We start from the raw sequence: 17,183 nt of genomic DNA on the forward strand, positions 1-17,183 counted from the left end.
TCTCCTTTTTTTTTTTTTTTCTTCTTCCACCCCCCCCCCCCCCCTTTTTTTTACTTTCTCCCCCTCTCTTCCCCCCCCCCTCCTTCCCCCCCCATCTCTCTCTCTTCTCCTCTCCTCTCTCTCTCTCTCTCTATCTCTCTTCTCCTCCTCTCCCCTTTTCTCTCCTCCCCTTTCCCCCCCAGTTTTTCCTCTTTCTTCCTTTCTTCAAAAAATTTTCCCCCTCGGGCCCCCTCCCCCTTTTCCCCCCTCTTTTTTTTTTCCCCCTCCTCCCTCCTTTTTCCCCCCCTTTTCCCCTTCTTCCCTTTTTTATCCTCTCCCCCCCCCCTCTTTTCCCCTTTTCCCTTCCCTTTTCCCCTTTCCCTCCCCCTTCCCCTCCCTCCCCCCCTCTCCCCCCCCCACCCGGTTTTCCCTCCCACACTCTGGGGAAAAACAACAACCGGACCTCCTCCTTTTCCCACTCGGGTTTTTTTCCTTTCCCCCTTTTCCCCCTTCCCACCCCCTTTCCCCCTTTTTTTTCCTTCCCCCTCCCCTTTTCTCCCCTTTTTTTTCCCTTTCTTTTCCCCTTAAATTTTTTTTTCTTTTTTTCCCCCTTTTTGGGTTTTTTTCCCCCCTTTTTTCCCCCCCTCTTCCCTCCCCCCGCCTCCCTTCTGTCCCCAAATCCCCCCCCCCTTCCCACCCCCCCTCTCCTCTTCCTTTCTCCTTTTTCCCTTTTTTCCCCCCTTTCTTTTCCCCCCCCCCCTTTCCGCTTTTTTTTTTCTCTTTTCCCCTCCTTCTCCCCCCCCCCCCCTTCCCTTTTCTTTTTCCCTTTTCTTTTACCTTTTTTTTGTTCTCTTTCCTTTTTTCTTCAATTTCTTTCAAAATTTTTTTTTCCCTCCCCTCCTTTCCCCCTACCTTCTCCCCACCCCTCCCTCCCCCCCTTTTTCCCCTCTCCCCCCCCCTCCCTCCCTCCCTCCTCCCCCCTCCCCTCTCCTTCTCCACCTACCCCCCCTCCCCCTCCTAAACCCCCCCTAACCCCTCCCCACCCCCCCCCCTTCCCCTTCCTCTTTCCCCCTAATCTTTGGGGGTTATATCGGTTCCGGGTTAAATTTTTTTCGGGCGAGGATTAAATAAATAATAATTTTAATTTATAAAAATAATTTTGGGGACCATTTCGTGGAAATTAGTGGCAATGGATCCCAAGGGCACAGGAGGCAATGCCCCCACTACAAGCGCTGGATTAATGCGGAGTGGATACGCGCGCGTGCGTCCGTACGCGGGCGGGACCTCAGGTGGGCGGGTAGGTGGGCGGGGTGTGTGAGGAGAGGAGGGGACTAAGAGAGGAAGGGGAAGGAGGGGAAAAGAGAGGAGGGGGAAAAGAGAGGGGAAGGGGAAGAAAAGAGAGGAAGGGGAAGGAGGGGAGAAATGGGGACGGAGTATAGTAGGAGAGAAAAAAATGACGTGGAAGGGGTGGGGGAAGGGAGGAAAGGAGGGGAGGCACAGGGGGAAGAGGGGAAGACGAAAAAAAGGGGGTCCCAAGGAAGGGGAAAAAAAACAAGGAAGAAAATAAGGTTGGGGGAGTGGAAAGTTTTTTGAGGAAAAGGGGAACGGGGAGAAAGGGGGAAAGGGAGAAGGCAATCAAACAGAAGAGGGGAGGAAGTAAAAGACGCAGATATAAGAATAGATAGGGAGAGTGGAAAGAGAGGGTGGAGGGAGAGACGGTCCTCAAACAGGAGAGTAGATAGAAGATGGGGGAGGAGGGAGGGGGAGGAGTGGGGAGGCAAAGGAGAGATGGAGAAGGCACTCACATGGCATTAGAGTCCTCATGTGTTTTTGCCTTTGCGTGTTTGTTCTTCAGCCTTTTGCAATCAGCGTGGATTCTCTCTCTCTCTCTCTCTCTCTCTCTCTCTCTCCTCTCCTCTTCGCTCAGCCTCTCTCTCGCTCTCTCTCCTCTCTCATCTTCTATATATCTCCCCCCCACCACCTACCACCAATGATCGAGAGTCGCTAGTATAATACTGATACGCTAGCGTAGAGCTATTGCAACCCTCTCGCTCTCCTCTCTCTCCATTCTCTTATCTCTCTATCTATGTTATAATTTTCCGTTTTTCACTCTCGTTCCAAACATGCCAAACATAATCGCAAAATTTTCGTTTTTTTTTTCTCTCCTTCTCTCTCCACGTCCCGCCTCCACCCCCACCCCCACCCCCACCCCAACCGCCTCCCTCCGCAAAGTTTCACACAAACAAATGCCGAGACAAGAGACGTCGAAGGAGCAGAAGAGAAGAGAAATAAAGAGAAGAGAAGAGAAAAAAAAACAGAGAAAGAGCGAGGGAGAGAGGCGGAGAGAACAGGAGAGATGGGGAGAAAAGAGAAAAGAGAAAAGGAGAGAAATGGAGAAGAGAGAAGAGAAAAGAGCAAAGAAGAGAATAAAAGAAAGAGAGAGACAAGGACACAAAGACAAAAAAAAATAAAATAACAATAATAATAACAATAACAATAATAATAATAATAATAACAACAACAACAACAAGTAAATAAATAAATAACCACCAGCCTCGACCAGAAGCGAAGCGAGCGAGTGTTGCATCGAGCAATAGGAATTTGATATATTAAAGTCATTCAACGAGATTAATGGAGGAGTGTCGAGGGATTCATAATTACCTAGGAAACATCTTGCACCGGACGCATTAATGAACCACCGGGGAATAATCTGGATGACGAGCAACGTCCTAAACATCCTTCAGCTTCATCAACGTGACGTCATCATCACGAGGAGTTATTGCAGCCTCGTTGCATTTTATATATACTGAAAAGGAGTGTCTTCCCCCCACACACTTTTTTTTTTTTTGATGTGGCACCGTTTCTGTTTTTTTTTTTCTATTTAATACGATACTTTTGAAAAAAAAAGCTAAAACGAAATATATACAGGTATAAACAAAACCATATAAACATTTATGTACGTACGTGCGTATGTACACACACAAACTCACTCTCTCTCTCTCTCTCTCTCTCTCTCTCTCCTCTCCCCTCTCCTCTCTCCCCTTCCTTTTTCTCTCTCTCCCCTCTCTCTCTTTTTCCTCCTCTTTTACTCCTCTATCCCTTCTCTCTCCCCTCTCTTCCTCTTTTTTATTTTTATTCTTCCCTGACCAACTTACTTCCCCGAACTACCAATCCATTTATTCCTCTTGCTATTCACGCCCTCTACCTATCTACCTATCTACCAATCTACTTATTTCCGATCCCGACCCTCCTTCCTCTACCCCCCCCCCCCCTCTCTCTCTTCGTCCCCGCCCCCCCTCTCCCTCCCCCCCCCTTCTGCTCACAGTAATATAACAACACAAAACGTTACTTCGACCATAATGAAGATAGATGAATTTACGCACACGTAGATTGATGTAGACATGTATGACATTCGGTTTCACATGCACGCATATATTCGTACATACACATATGCGCACACATAAACGTACATATATATCTCTCGCACTTTCACTTCCTTGTTCGGTGTCTGTCTGTCTGTCTGTCTCTCTCTTTCTCCCTCTCCTTCTCCCTCTCCCTCCCCCTCTTCTTCCCCCTCTCCCTTTCCCTCTCCTCCTCCTTCTCCTCCTCCCTTTCCCTCTCCCCTTCCCTCTCCTTCTCCCTCTCCCTCTCCTCCTGCCTTTCCCTCTCCCCCTCCCTCTCCTCCCCCTTCTCCTTCTCCCTCTCCCTCTCCCTCTCTCCCTCATACACACACACCTACACCTACCCTGCACGCCCACCCGCAAGATACCAACGCATACGCCGCCCACACGGCATCGAACCGACGCACGCCCGGAATCCCGATCTTTAATCCGACTAATGGCCAGATCCTGTCAAATGTACTACAGTAATACATCTCGTAAAAATCCATACCGCGTTTTCTATTTTCCTTCCAACGTTCTCTCTTCTTCTCCTCCCCTCCTCCCTGTCCCCCTCTCTCCGTCTCTCTTTTCTTTTCTCTCTTTTTCTCTCTCTCTCTCTCTCTCTCTCCTCTCTCTCTCTCTCTTTCCTCTCTCTTTCTCTCTCTCTTCTCTCTCCTCTCTCTCTCTCTTCTCCTTTTCTCTCTCTCTCTTTCTCTCTCTCTCTTTCTTTGTTTTTCGTCTCATTCCCACCCTTTGTTTTCCTCCCTTTCTTTCTCTCGTACCCCTCTCTCCTCATTTTTTTTTATTTTATATATATATTTTTTTTTCCATACCATCATTTTATTCCGTTTCTTCCTTCTTGTCTTTGAAACCTCATTCAGTGGATTAAAATTTCGCCAAACTCTATCTTTTTAATGCTTCCGAAAAAAAAGACGTAAGGTTTCTATCATAAGTTTGGGGAATAATTACTCATTTTTTTATACCATGTTAGTAAAAAATGAGTGTTTCAAAATCCACCTAAAGAAGAAGAGGCTCCCCTTACTTGTCCTTCTCATGAATATGCCCCCTCACCCCCCGCTCCTCCGCCTCCTCCTCTTCCCCCTCGTTCATTTAATTCTCTCCCTCCTCCTCCACCTCCTTCTTTTCTTTCCCACTCCAACTCGCCTGTCCACTGCGCTATCACTACCACCAACAAAAACACCACCACCTCCTCATCCACATTTCCACCTCGTCCGCTTCTACCTCCTCATCCACCTCCTCTATACCCTCCTCCACCTCCTTTCATCCTTCTACCTCCTCCTCCACCTCCCCCATACATTCATCCACCTCCTTCCTCTTCTACCTCCTCCTCCACCTCCTTCCTCTTCTACCTCCTCCTCCTCCTCCACCTCCCCCATACCCTCCTCCACCTCCTTCCTCTTCTACCGCCTCCTCCACCTCCTCTGTGCTCTCATCCACCTCATTCCTCACGTTGACCAACTGCAACCCTCCCTGGCCATCGGCTGCAATCGCCAATTAGACATAGGCCTACCCCGTCTCCCTCTCCACCAACCTCCCCCATCGTACAAAAGGGGTTGTCTCATATCAAATTAAGGTGATTGATCGGGGGAGAGGAAAGGGGAAGGGGAAGGGGAGGGGAAGGTAGGAAGGAGGGAGAGGGGAAGCTACCGTTGCATATTCCTCCGTCTAACCAGGCCCTCTCCTCACCCTTTAGGTCCCTCCCCTCCCTCCCTCTCTCCCTCCCTCCCTCCTTCCCTCTCTCCTCCCCTCCACAGATTCCCTGACGTTAAACCCGGGATAATTGTGGAATTTGTAAACGTCACGATGTGTGTATACGTGTGTTCACGGGTGGCGATGAGGGTGTTGAGAGATGTGTGTGTGTGCGTGTGTGTGTGTGTGTGTGTGTGTGTGTGTGTGTGTGTGTGTGTGTGTGTGTGTGTGTGTGTGTGTGTGTGTGTGTGTGTGTGTGTGTGTGTGTGTGTGTGTCCCTCTCTCTCTCTCTCTCTCTCTCTCTCTCTCTCTCTCTCTCTCTCTCTCTCTCTCTCTCTCTCTCTCTCTCTCTATCCCTCTGCCCATCTATCTCTTTCCATTTCCTCCTCTCCATCTATTTCTCAATCTGTGCCCAGCTCTCCAACGCTGTCTCCACCTCCTTCCTTTCCTCCCTCCCTCCCTCCCTCCATCACCACACGTCCCCTCAGCCACCAACACAGCTCCAAGATATTCAGGACCAAACAGCTAGCACCATTTCCTCCTTCTGTGTATAAAATAGGCCCCCTAGTTGGAGGTTCATGGGTAAGGCAGACGAGGGGAGGACAGTGAGGGGACGAAAGGGTAGAGAGAGGGAGGGAAGGAGGAAGTGGGTACGGTAGAGAGAGGGAGGGAAGGAGGAGGAGGGTAAGATAGGGTAGAGAGAGGGAGGGAAGGAGGAGGAGGGTAAGGTAGGGTAGAGAGAGGGAGGGAAGGAGGAAGTGGGTAAGGTAGGGTAGGGAGAGGGAGAGAAGGAGGAGGAGGGTAAGGCAAGGTAAGGAAAGGGAATGCCACGCTGGGCAAGAAGGGTAGGCAGGGGAAGGGAGGGGAAACGAAGGAAAAGGAAGAGGAGGATTGGAGGGAGCAGGGTAAGGTAGGATAGCGCAAGGCAAGCCAGAGGAGAGAGTAGGGTGGGACAGAGGTGCAGGTAAGACAGGACAGAGGAGAGAGGAGGGTAGGGGTAGGGTAAGGCAGGAGATGGGCGGGGAGGGTAGGAGTTGGTAGGATGGTGCAGGATGTGGAACACAAGGGTAATACGTCCCTGTTAAAATGAAGAGACGTGACCATGCTTCTTGGGAAAATAAGAGAGCGAAGCGAAGAAAAGAGGGGAAGCAGAGAAGGAGGATGGAAAAGGAAAGTGAGAGCATGTTTGAATTTTAAACGCGAACAATAGTAATAATAATAATAGTAATAATAATAATAATAATAATAATAATAATGATATTCATGATGATATTAATGATGATGATAATGATAATGATGATGACAATAATGCTATTAATGATGATGATGATGATACTGCTATTACTTATACGACTAATACTATTAACAGTAATAAAGGGATAAGAAAACAACAGTAATATTTAGCAATAAAAATAGAGAAAAAAATGGGTGAAAAAAAAATCTAATCAAATCATCCCATAATACTACTAATAATAATGAGTAATTTAACGCTTATGGAGACCTGACGTAAGTACGTTTGATAGGCAAGGAATAGGCATAGGGGAGAGGAGGGGAGGGAGGGAGAAGAGAGGGGAGCAGGGTAAGGGGAGAGGAGGGAAGGTAAGGGAAGAGGAGAGATGGGGAGAGGAGGGGAGGTAAGCGAAGAGGAGAGGAGGGGAGAAGGGGAGAGGAGGGGAGAGGAGGAAGGAAGAGGGGGGGTGGGGGGAAAGGTTAAAAGGGAAGGGGGTTTAAAGGATTCAAGGGTTAAGGGCGAAAGGAGAAGAGGAGGAAAAGGAGGGGAGGAGAGAGGAGGGAGAAAAAGGAGGGAAGGATGGAGAGGAAGAGAAGGAGGAAGAGAAAGAGGAGGAGGAAGATGAGAGAAAGAAAGAAGAGGGGAAGGGATGGAAATACCTTGCGGTGCATCCCTAGGGGGTTGCAAAGGGAAGGATGCAGAAGGAAGAGATTTATTTAGGAAGACAAATCAAGCAAAATTCTTGATCTATCTACCAGCAAATCCCTCATCCATTCCTGAGGGTCTTTCCTTACCAATCGATTCGTTCATTTCCACCAATCTTGTTATTCAGCATCATTATTCAGCATTTCCTTTTGGCGGGGGCGAGGTGTGAAAAGGGGAGGAAATGAGGGGAAGAGAGGGGAGAAGGGGAGGCTTCCAACGGACAACTCATCGGTCTCTCCCTCCCCCCCATCTCACCCCTTTTCAACCTCCCCCCCCCCTCTTTCATCCTCTCGTTTTCTCTGCCTTCCACTTCTTACTCTCCCCTTTGCCTCCCCTTCCTCCTCTTCTTCCTTCTTATTCTACTTCTCCTTCATTCTCTCCGTCTTCTTTCTCTACCTCATTTTCTATATCTTCCTCTTCCCCATCCTTTGTCTCCGTCTCGCCCATCTTCTTCTTGCATAATCTCCACTCCTTCCTCCTTTTACTTTTTCTCCTTCTTCTCCTTCTCCTTCTACTTCTCTTCTTCTTCCTCCTCTTCTCTCTCTCTTCTCATTCTTCTTCTTCTTCTTCGTTCAACACTCTCCTTCTTCTCCTCCCTCCTCCCGCCTCCTCGCTTCTCCTCTCCTCACCTTCCTCTTCCTCTCCTCCTCTCCTCGCTCTCAGAACATAGTCTTCGGCTGTCCTCGTCGATCGCGAACGCCGTCCTTCTCATCCCACCTCGCACACCCCCGCTCGGCCGACCATACGCCCGCTTCGTCCTCTCCCCCCCCGTCCTCTTCCTCTCCCCCTCCACGCAACCCGACTATACCTTCCCCCCCGAGCTACCCAATCCCGCGCCTCCTCCGGATCCTCGACCTCGCAATCGACGAATCACAGCAACCGTGAGGAAAGACGCTCGTCCCGGCTTCACCCTCCCCACCCGTTCCTTAACCTACCCCCGTACCCACCGCCCCACCCCAACCATACCCCCCCCACCACGCAAACGTACCACCATGTATCATCAATCGTTAATAGCTTGTATCAATGCTCTCGGATCGCTCACGATACTATGTAGTGTCCCGAGGACGTATAATAATATTATAGTATATATGCATATTATGTATGTATGTATATATATATATATATATATATATATATATATATATATTATATATATATATATATATACATGACATAGAAAAGCGTAGGTGACAATATTTTTTTTTTAATAACACTCAAACAAAGGAACACAAACGAAAAAAAAGAACGAGATAACGAAACAAAAGAACGAGAAAAAGAAACAAACAGAAGGTGGACCAAAGGGAGAAGAGGTTGCCAAGACGTCATTTATCTCCGCTTCCGAAAAGCAGGTTCATTTGTTCCGACCGGGACGAGGCCGCTCGACCAAAAGTCATATCAACAAAGAACAAAACTAAGGATAAACACAAACATAAAACAAGAAGCGAGGAAGGGTTTCCGTCTCATCGCTTGGGGAAATCACACAAGATCTATGCGAAAATAACAACAACAACAACAACAACAACAACGGCAATAACAAAAGCAATAATAAGAACACGCCAAATGGACTCGTAAATCTACGCGGGACTTTCAATTTGTAGATAATTTCCCAACGACTAATGTGTATAAATTTAAGGGAGGAAGGGAGGGAAGGGGGGAGGGGTAGAGGGAGAGAGAGAGAGAAGCAGAATGGGAGACAGGAGAGAGAAAAAAGGAGGAGGGGAGTAGGGAGGGACTAAGGGAGAGCTTATTGAAGGGGAAGGGGAGCAGGGGGAATGGAGGTGAGGTGGAGGGAGGAGGGGGGGTAAGGGGGAGTTGGAGAGGGGAGAGTTGGAGAAGGGAGAAGGAGGAGGAGTAGGAGAGGAGGAGGGGGAGGTCTGACAGGGGGAGTAGGGGGGAACAAGGAGAGGGATGGGGGGGGGTAGAAATGAGATAACGCTATAGGATGATATACCGCAAATTCGTGAAATATGGCTTCAATATAAGCTCAGGCCACAGAAGGTGTAATTTCAGGGCCGCGCCTCGTAAATAATAAAGAGAGAATTAGGGCCAAGAATCACTTCATAAACTGCCCTTAAGGCGCTTTTAAAGGTACTTACCACATTGGCGACCGACCTTAGCGTACTCCCCGCCGTGTTGCGATAATAAAGGGCTCAAAACTGACATGAAAACGCCGGCTCATTGTCTTCACGCCTGTCAATCAGGGCTCAATATTTACGTAAATATTTTTATGTTCGTAAACAAGCATCCAAATAAACAGTTGGGGGGGAGAGCGGAGGGGGTCGTAAGGCGTAAGGCAGGGAGGGAAGGAAGCAAGGACGGAGGGTGAAGGTGAAGGAGACGAGTAGAGGGAGGGAGGGAGGGAGGGAGGGAGGGAGGGAGGGAGGGAGAGAGAGGAAGGGAGGGAGAGAGAGGGAGAGGGAGAGGGAGAGAGGAGAGAGAGAGAGAGAGAGAGAGAGAGAGAGAGAGAGAGAGAGAGAGAGAGAGAGAGAGAGAGAGAGTGAAAAAAAAATGACGGAGAGAGAGAAATTCGAACCACCTCCCCCCCTCCACCCCACTATCCCCCGCGTCGCCCCCAAACACCGAAATTGCCCCAAACCCATCCCTCAAAGGCAAAATGGTCCACAAACCCACCCCCACACCAGACCTTAATTTTTTATTTTTAATAAAATTCAAACCACCCCCTCACCAGACCTTAAAAAAACAAGATCCCGCAAACCCCGAACCCAGACCTTAATAATACAAAAGACCCACCGAACCCACCCCCGCACACGACCCTAAACATGAAAACAAGGTCCATAAACCACCCCAAAAGCAGACGGTCCGCGAAATCATCACCCGAAGCCAGACCTTTGGAGACGCCTAATGTAAAATCCATCCGGTTCTTAACGGCGCAACGAACATCCTATCCATAAGTAAGACCCAATATCCCTTTAATGACGCATGGAGCATGGGGCTCGTTCTCCCTTAAAGAACACATAAACATTTTAAAGACACATAAGCTCTCCGGAGACGAGGAATGTAAGCTGCGATAGTCTTTTTTTTTGTTTTTTTTTAGGATTATTATTTTTTTGGATCATTATTTTACCCCTTTTTATGCCGTTTTTGGAGCTCGTCGTTGTTGTTTTTTTTTAACGAGATGCTGCAATATGGAAAAATATGGACTGACAGGGACTTTTTCTTCAGGTGACAAGATACATGATAAGTCCGGAAACGGAAGGGTAAGAAGGGGGAAGAGGGATAAAGTAGAAAAAAGGGGAGAGGGGAGACGAAGAGAGAGAGAGAGAAAAAAAACTTAAAATCCTTAAAAACAACAACCCAAGAGATAAGAAAAAAAACGACAGAAGAGGAAGTGCGAATAATAACAATAAGAAAGAACGGAGAGAGAGAAAAAACGGAAACGACAGCAAAAGCAAATATTATTAAGACATATTAAAACCGGTCTCCCCACAGAACAAGGCCTAAGCCAACCGAGCAAGGCCACAGGGGACGTGTTCGGGAAGTGGGGCCTGGCACTGAATATGAAAAGTGGGAATGTTCGAGCCATGTTTAGCCCAGTGCCAAGGTAAACACCGCCGCTGCCGTCCTCCCTCCCTCCCACCCTCTCTCCGACGCTAAATAACAGTGCCATACAGAATTCCATACGGTGCCACGGTGAGGGGGTGGGGAGGAAGAGGAAGGACCACAAGCGAACCAGACCAAAAAGGGTGGACAACCTGTGGCACTGTGGCACTAAGCAATGTGGCACTAAGAGTATTCAAAGCAAGGGGCACACACTATGGTAGACTGTTTTTTTTCAAGCATCGAGGAAAAATGGCACTCACACACTCATACATACTCTCCGGGTCTTTATGAGGAGGGGAAGTAAGGGAGGAGAGAGGGGACTCGGCGAGGATGCGGAAGGGAGGGGAAGGAAAGGAAATAAATAAAGGGATAAAGAATGAGAGCCGAAAACCAAGGGAATGGATAAGAGACAAAGGGTGGAAATAGAACAGGAAGAACCGAGAGAGAGAGAGAGAGAGAGAGAGAGAGAGAGAGAGAGAGAGAGAGAGAGAGAGAGAGAGAGAGAGAGAGAGAGAGAGAGATACGAGACAGACAGAGAGAGAGAGGAGAGGAGAGAGGAGAAAAGAGAAGTGAGTGAGGAAAGAGATGGCAAGAGGAGAAAAAAGAGAGAGAGAAGAGAGAAATCAGAAAGAAGAAAAAAACAAAGAGAGTCAGAGAGAGAGAAAACCTATCGAACGAAACGGAATGGGGGGGGGGAGGCGAACGAGGCGAAAACAATCCCACAGGCATGACTGACACATCAAGGGGCCCCGGAATTATCCATATGCCGATGGAAGGGCGCCGAGGGATTGCCACAACAGCCCTTATACCCATAACCCCCTACCCCCACCCCTACCCATTCCCCTTCCCCTACCCCTACCCCGTTAGCAACCCCCCCCCCCCAAATCCGCCACGAGAGAATCATAGGCCTTACGCAGTTGATAACAAGGAGATGATAAGGTATTAATCTGCCTCTTCTTTCCCTCCTCGTCATCTTCTCTTTCTTCCTCCCTACCTCATCCTCTTCTTTTCCCTTCCCTTCCCCTCCTCCTCTTCTTTTTTCCCTCCCCATCCTCTTCTCCTCCTCCCCTCTTCCTCTTCTTCCTCCCATCCCCATCCTCTTCTTCCTATTCTTCCTCCTCTCCGCACCTTTTCCATCAATTCATCAAATCTCTTGATGAATTCGAAGAACCGGTACCGGCATCTGGACTGGCGATCCGTAAAGAAGAAACAAAAACAAAAACGAAACAATAACGAAAAGAAAAGGGTAGAACAAACACACAGTAAAGGCTTAATGTGACATTCCAAAGCAACGTAGCGCTCCATCAGTGCTCCCAGTTGCTTGACGCTGAATTTGCGAGACAGACACACACACACACACCACACACACACACACACACACACACACACACACACACACACACACACACACACACACACACACACACACCAAAAACAGTAGCGCCAACAAATACAATCTCGGTTGTCATATATTCCCCAACTTCGTAATCCTCTCCTCCCCTCCTCTCCCCCCACTCCTAAACCTCTCACTGTCTCCCTCCCTAACATCCTCCACCCTCCCTTCCCTTTCCTTCTTCCACCCACCTCCTCCCAATTCTCTGACCCTCCCTCTCTCCTCCCCCCCCACTTCATCCCTTCTTCTTCTCGCTCTCCCTCTCTCTCTCCCTCTCCGCTTAAATCCCTCCCCCAACAAAACCTTGCACAATCGCTCTTCCTCTCCCACCCTCCCTCCAACCCCTCCCTCTCCTTCCCTTCCCCCACCCATATCCCCTCCCTCTCCCCCCCCCCCTCCCACGTCACTAGCGTCTCCATCATGCTGTCAATTATGCGAGGTTTACCGGCGAATAATTGACTTTGCCGAAGATAATTGCCTTCCTTAATGCTTGAATAATAATGTTTTGCCCAATCGGCGCGCGCGTAACCTCGTCCGGCCGCCGCGTCGCTGTCACTCCCGGGGCACGCGGACCTCGGGGGGCAGTTGGCACCCCTGGCACTCCCATAGCCCTGACCCCCAACAATATGCCGCGTGTTGGTTGGCAGCCCTGACGCGGGACAGGCGTTATTTTGGTTCTCCTGTCGTGTTATTGTCTCTCTCTCTCTCTCTCTCTGCTCGCGGCAATTTCATGCGCTATATTGATATCGCTCATAGTTATATTAATCGTGTTGGCGTCCCTGATAAATATGAAGGTCGCGCTACCGTCCCTGATCATTTCATGCGCCCGGTGACAGTCATCACGTGCATGCATGCATATTAAAACGACTGTGTTGCCATACACGTCACACAAGCAAATGACTGATGCCCCAAAGGAAACACACGCACACGCATCATTCTGTTATTAAATTAACCCATTAGCAAATCTATACGTCTGTTTGTATGTGTGTGGAAAGGCTTATGTGCAGATTTCTCTGTGTTTATGTATGGATGCATGTCTTGCATATGTCTAACACGCACGCACGCACGCACGCGCACACACACACACTTTCTCTCTGCCTCCCTCTCTTCTCTCTCTCTCTCTCACTCTCTCTCTCATCTCTCTCTCTCTCTCTCTCTCTCTCTCTCTCTCTCTCTCTCTCTCTCTCTCTCTCTCTCTCTCTCTCTCTCTCTCTCTCTCACCCTACACTTACACACTTACACGCTCACACCCACACCCACCCACACACACACAGACACACACACCAATGAATGCATGAATTAACCAAGGACTCTGGGCCATAAAATCCCATTACCAGCCGATGTACACGCCGCATACACTGGGAATGGCATGGCGGCCACAAAGAGCGAGCATGCGCCTTTAAAAGAAAAATGGAGGGAGGGAGGGAGGGAGGGAGGGAGGGAGGGAGGGAGGGAGGGAGGGAGGAGAGGGAGGGAGGGAGGGAGGGGGAGGGAGGGAGGGAGAGGAGAGGAGAGGAGAGGGAGGGAGGAGAAGAGAGGAGAGAGAGAGAGAGAGAGAGAGAGAGAGAGAGAGAGAGAGAGAGAGAGAGAAGGAAAGAACAAAACAAATTATCATAAAATGAACTTAAAAAATCATAAAGGTCCGATCACATTCTCCTTTATTTTCCCTTATCATCACTTTTATTCCCTCCATCCCTTCCTCTCCCTCTACCTTCTATACGCCATCACTCCCTCCTTCTTCCTTCTCCCTGTAGCATCCATACATGGTCGCCTTCTCCTTTCCTCTATCCTTCTGCCTCTCTTGTTTTTTTTTTTTTTTTTTTTTTTAATCCCCTATCCCCCTTTCCCCTTCTTTTATCTTCAGATTTTCCATCCATACAGCATCTCCCTTTCCCCTCCATCCCTTCCCACCCCCCCTCCCTTCCTCCCTCCTACCCTCCTTCCTTACCTTCCTCCGTTCCTCCCACCCTTCTTCCCACCCCCCTCCCTTCCTCCCTCCTCCCTCCTTCCCTCCCTCCTCCCTCCTTCCCTCCCCCACCCCCTCCCTCCCATCCCTTCTTCCTCCCGAGCCAAAAACACAAGCTAGATTTTTAACGCATGATCGAGCCTGATGCTATCCAGAGTACGTCGCGCTGCATTCTGGATTGCAAGCGAGCAACATCCCCATTGCAAGACGTAAGGGCGTTAATCCCGCGGTCATGCACGAGAGGGGAATGCATGGCGTGAGGCAGGCGGAAAAGTCCACAGTTTGGGTTCACATACACAAGCACGTACATACATTCACGCACATACATACACGAACCGAGAGAAAGACGGACAGAAAAGTATATAAAATGCATAAAAGCACTTACATACAAAGACACAAAGAGAAACACATACATACATATATATATATATATATATATATATATATATATATATATATATATATATATATATATATATATATATATATATACATACAAACACAAAGACACAGAAAATGGAATGATTTACCAGCTTGTCAAGAAGTTCTGTTATCAATAAAACATTCCTCGCGTTGGTTCTGTTCTCCAGTTAACTTCATTATTTTTTAAAATGAGCATCCTCCGAATTAAAGAAAAAAAAATTACAATACACATAAATATCTTTTTAAACAAAGATAATAACTCCATTATTTTTTCCTCTCTCTCTCTCTCTCTCTCTCTCTCTCTCTCTCTCTCTCTCTCTCTCTCTCTCTCTCTCTCCTCTCTCTCTCTTTCTCTCTCTCTCTCTCTATCCATCCTAATTAACATCTTTTAGTTCGTCCTCGCAGTCGACCTAATCAACATTCCATGCAAATGTTCAAAAAATGGCTTGGCTAATCACATTATTTCACGCTCACGTTAACATGTTCAGACAGTTCAAACGCGTTCGCACTCTCTCTCTCTCTTTTAATATATATTTTCATTTTTTTCCTTCGGAGAGACACAGAAAGAAAAAACATAACAACTATGATGATGATGATGATGATGATGATGATGATGATGATGATGATGATGATGATGATGATGATGATGATGATGATGATGTGATGATGATGATGATGATGATGATGATGAGGATGATGATGATGATGATGAAATGATGATGTGTGGTGAAGATGATGTAGGAGGAGGAAGGAGAGGGGGACGATGATGACGAGTACAATATGATGACGGAGATGATGAAGGGGACCCAGTCGTGCGTCACGCCACTAACAGGCTCCGAACATTGAAACGGACGTCTTTGTTTTCCGTCAGTTGTCGAAGGAGGGGGAGGGGGAGGGGGGAGGGTGTAGGGGAAGGGGGCAAGAGGGATGGAGAGAGACTAGAAGATGATGGTAAGAGGAGGACGGAATGTGGGACAAAAGGGAGGATGAAAGAGGGGGGAGGGAGGGAGAGAGGAAAGGAGGGGGAGGGAGAGGAGGGAGGAGAGAGAGGTGAGGAAAGGAGGAAAGAGCGAGGAGAGAAGGAGGAGGGAGGCAGGAGGGAGGAGGGAAGAAGCCCCCCCCCAAAAAAAAAAAAAAAAAAAAAAAAAAAAAAAATGATACGCGAAGTCACGGCGGCAATTCATTTATGTTCGTGCGCTCTTTAATGTCCCGGCCCCGAAGCGGACATCAATAACACCGCCCGCCATTACAATAACATTTTTGGCCACCTTCACGTCCCCCCCATCCCCCCACCTCCCCCTCCTCCTGTCCTACTCCCCCCTCCCCCTCCTCCTCCTCCTCCTTCCCTTCTCCCCCCCCCCTCCTTTTCCCCTTTTTTTCCCTCCTTTTCCTATCCTCCTTTTCTCCCCCTTCCCCCTTCCCCCTCCCCCCCCTCCTGTTCCTCCACCCCCCCTTCTCCCCCTTCCCCTTTTCCTCTCCCCCCCTTTTCCCCTGTTCCTCACCTCCCCCCCCTTTTTCCCCACCTCCCCCCCCCTTTTTTCCTCCTCCTCCATCACTTTCACGGTACACATACCTCTTATATGCCTTCCGTGGCTTATCTTCTACGGCCATGTGAAACAAAAATTAATATAACTCCCGAATATAACCTCGCTAGCACAGCCGTGGATTTATATGCCGCTATGCCCAAAAGTATTTGCTCGCGCGGGCTCGTACATCAACCTGATAACGCAAATTATAGTCTCCTTAAGCTCGCCATTACAGCGGGAGATATTTTCCGCCCTGGATGTTAAATATAGCGCGAGTATTGCACCCGGGAAAATAAGTCACGCCGCGGATGATTGTGTCTCGTACGTCGGAAAAATTTAAAAAATAATAAAAACATCGCCTTACGGGGACGCACCCCCCCCCCCACCCCCCCCCTTTTTCTCCCCCTCTGAGACCCCCCCCCATTCCCATTCCCCATTCTTGTTCTGACTTGTGTAACTGTTCCCTCTCTTCCTCCTACCTCGAAAAAAAAATAATCAGAAAAAAACAACAACGATGAAACAAACTTCAAATCAGAATAAAGGAAAATGTAAAATATAATAATAATAAATTAATAAATAATAAATAATAATACATGAATAAATAGAAAAAAAGTAAAAAAAAACATATTTCGTTTAAAAAATGACAAAGGAAAATGAGTAAATATCATGGAAGTCCTGTTGTATCAGCCATCGGTCTGCGGTGGTCGTTCGCTCAGCAGATCCTTCAATGTCTGCATCCTGTAACGCCCCCGGGCCGTCCCCTTTTTTCCTTCCTGTCTATCTCTCGTTCCCGTTCTCATTTATTCTTATTATTGTTTCTCACTCCCTAACTCCCTCTCTCCTACTCTCTCCCTCCCTCCCCCCCCTCCACTCCCTTCTCCCCTTTCCCCCCTCCCCCCTTTTCCCCCCCCCTCTCCCTTCCTCCTTCCCCCCTCCCTTCCCCTTTTTTCCCCTCCCCCTCCCACCTCCCCCTTCTCCCTCCATCCCTCCCTCCGTGGGAACTGATGAGTGGGTGAGTGCATAAAGCGCCTTGCATGATACTGTTTATATTACGATGTTGCAATATACAGCGCCGGATTCCGCCCATGAACCAGTGTTACGCTTTATATATCAAAGCGGGGATGGGAAAAACCCGGGCGAATCATACTAAAAAAAATTTTAAGGGCGAGGCAAAAACTTCCAGACACACTCTACCTGGCCGGGAAGGAGGGGGGGTGGATGGGGGGAGAAAGGGAGGAAGGGAGGGAAAAGATATTTTATAATATATTTTAAAATTTATATATTATATATATATATATATATATATATA

Source organism: Penaeus monodon, chromosome 4 (genome assembly GCF_015228065.2).
Source record: "Penaeus monodon isolate SGIC_2016 chromosome 4, NSTDA_Pmon_1, whole genome shotgun sequence".
In the NCBI taxonomy this organism is placed as follows: Eukaryota; Metazoa; Arthropoda; class Malacostraca; order Decapoda; family Penaeidae; genus Penaeus; species Penaeus monodon.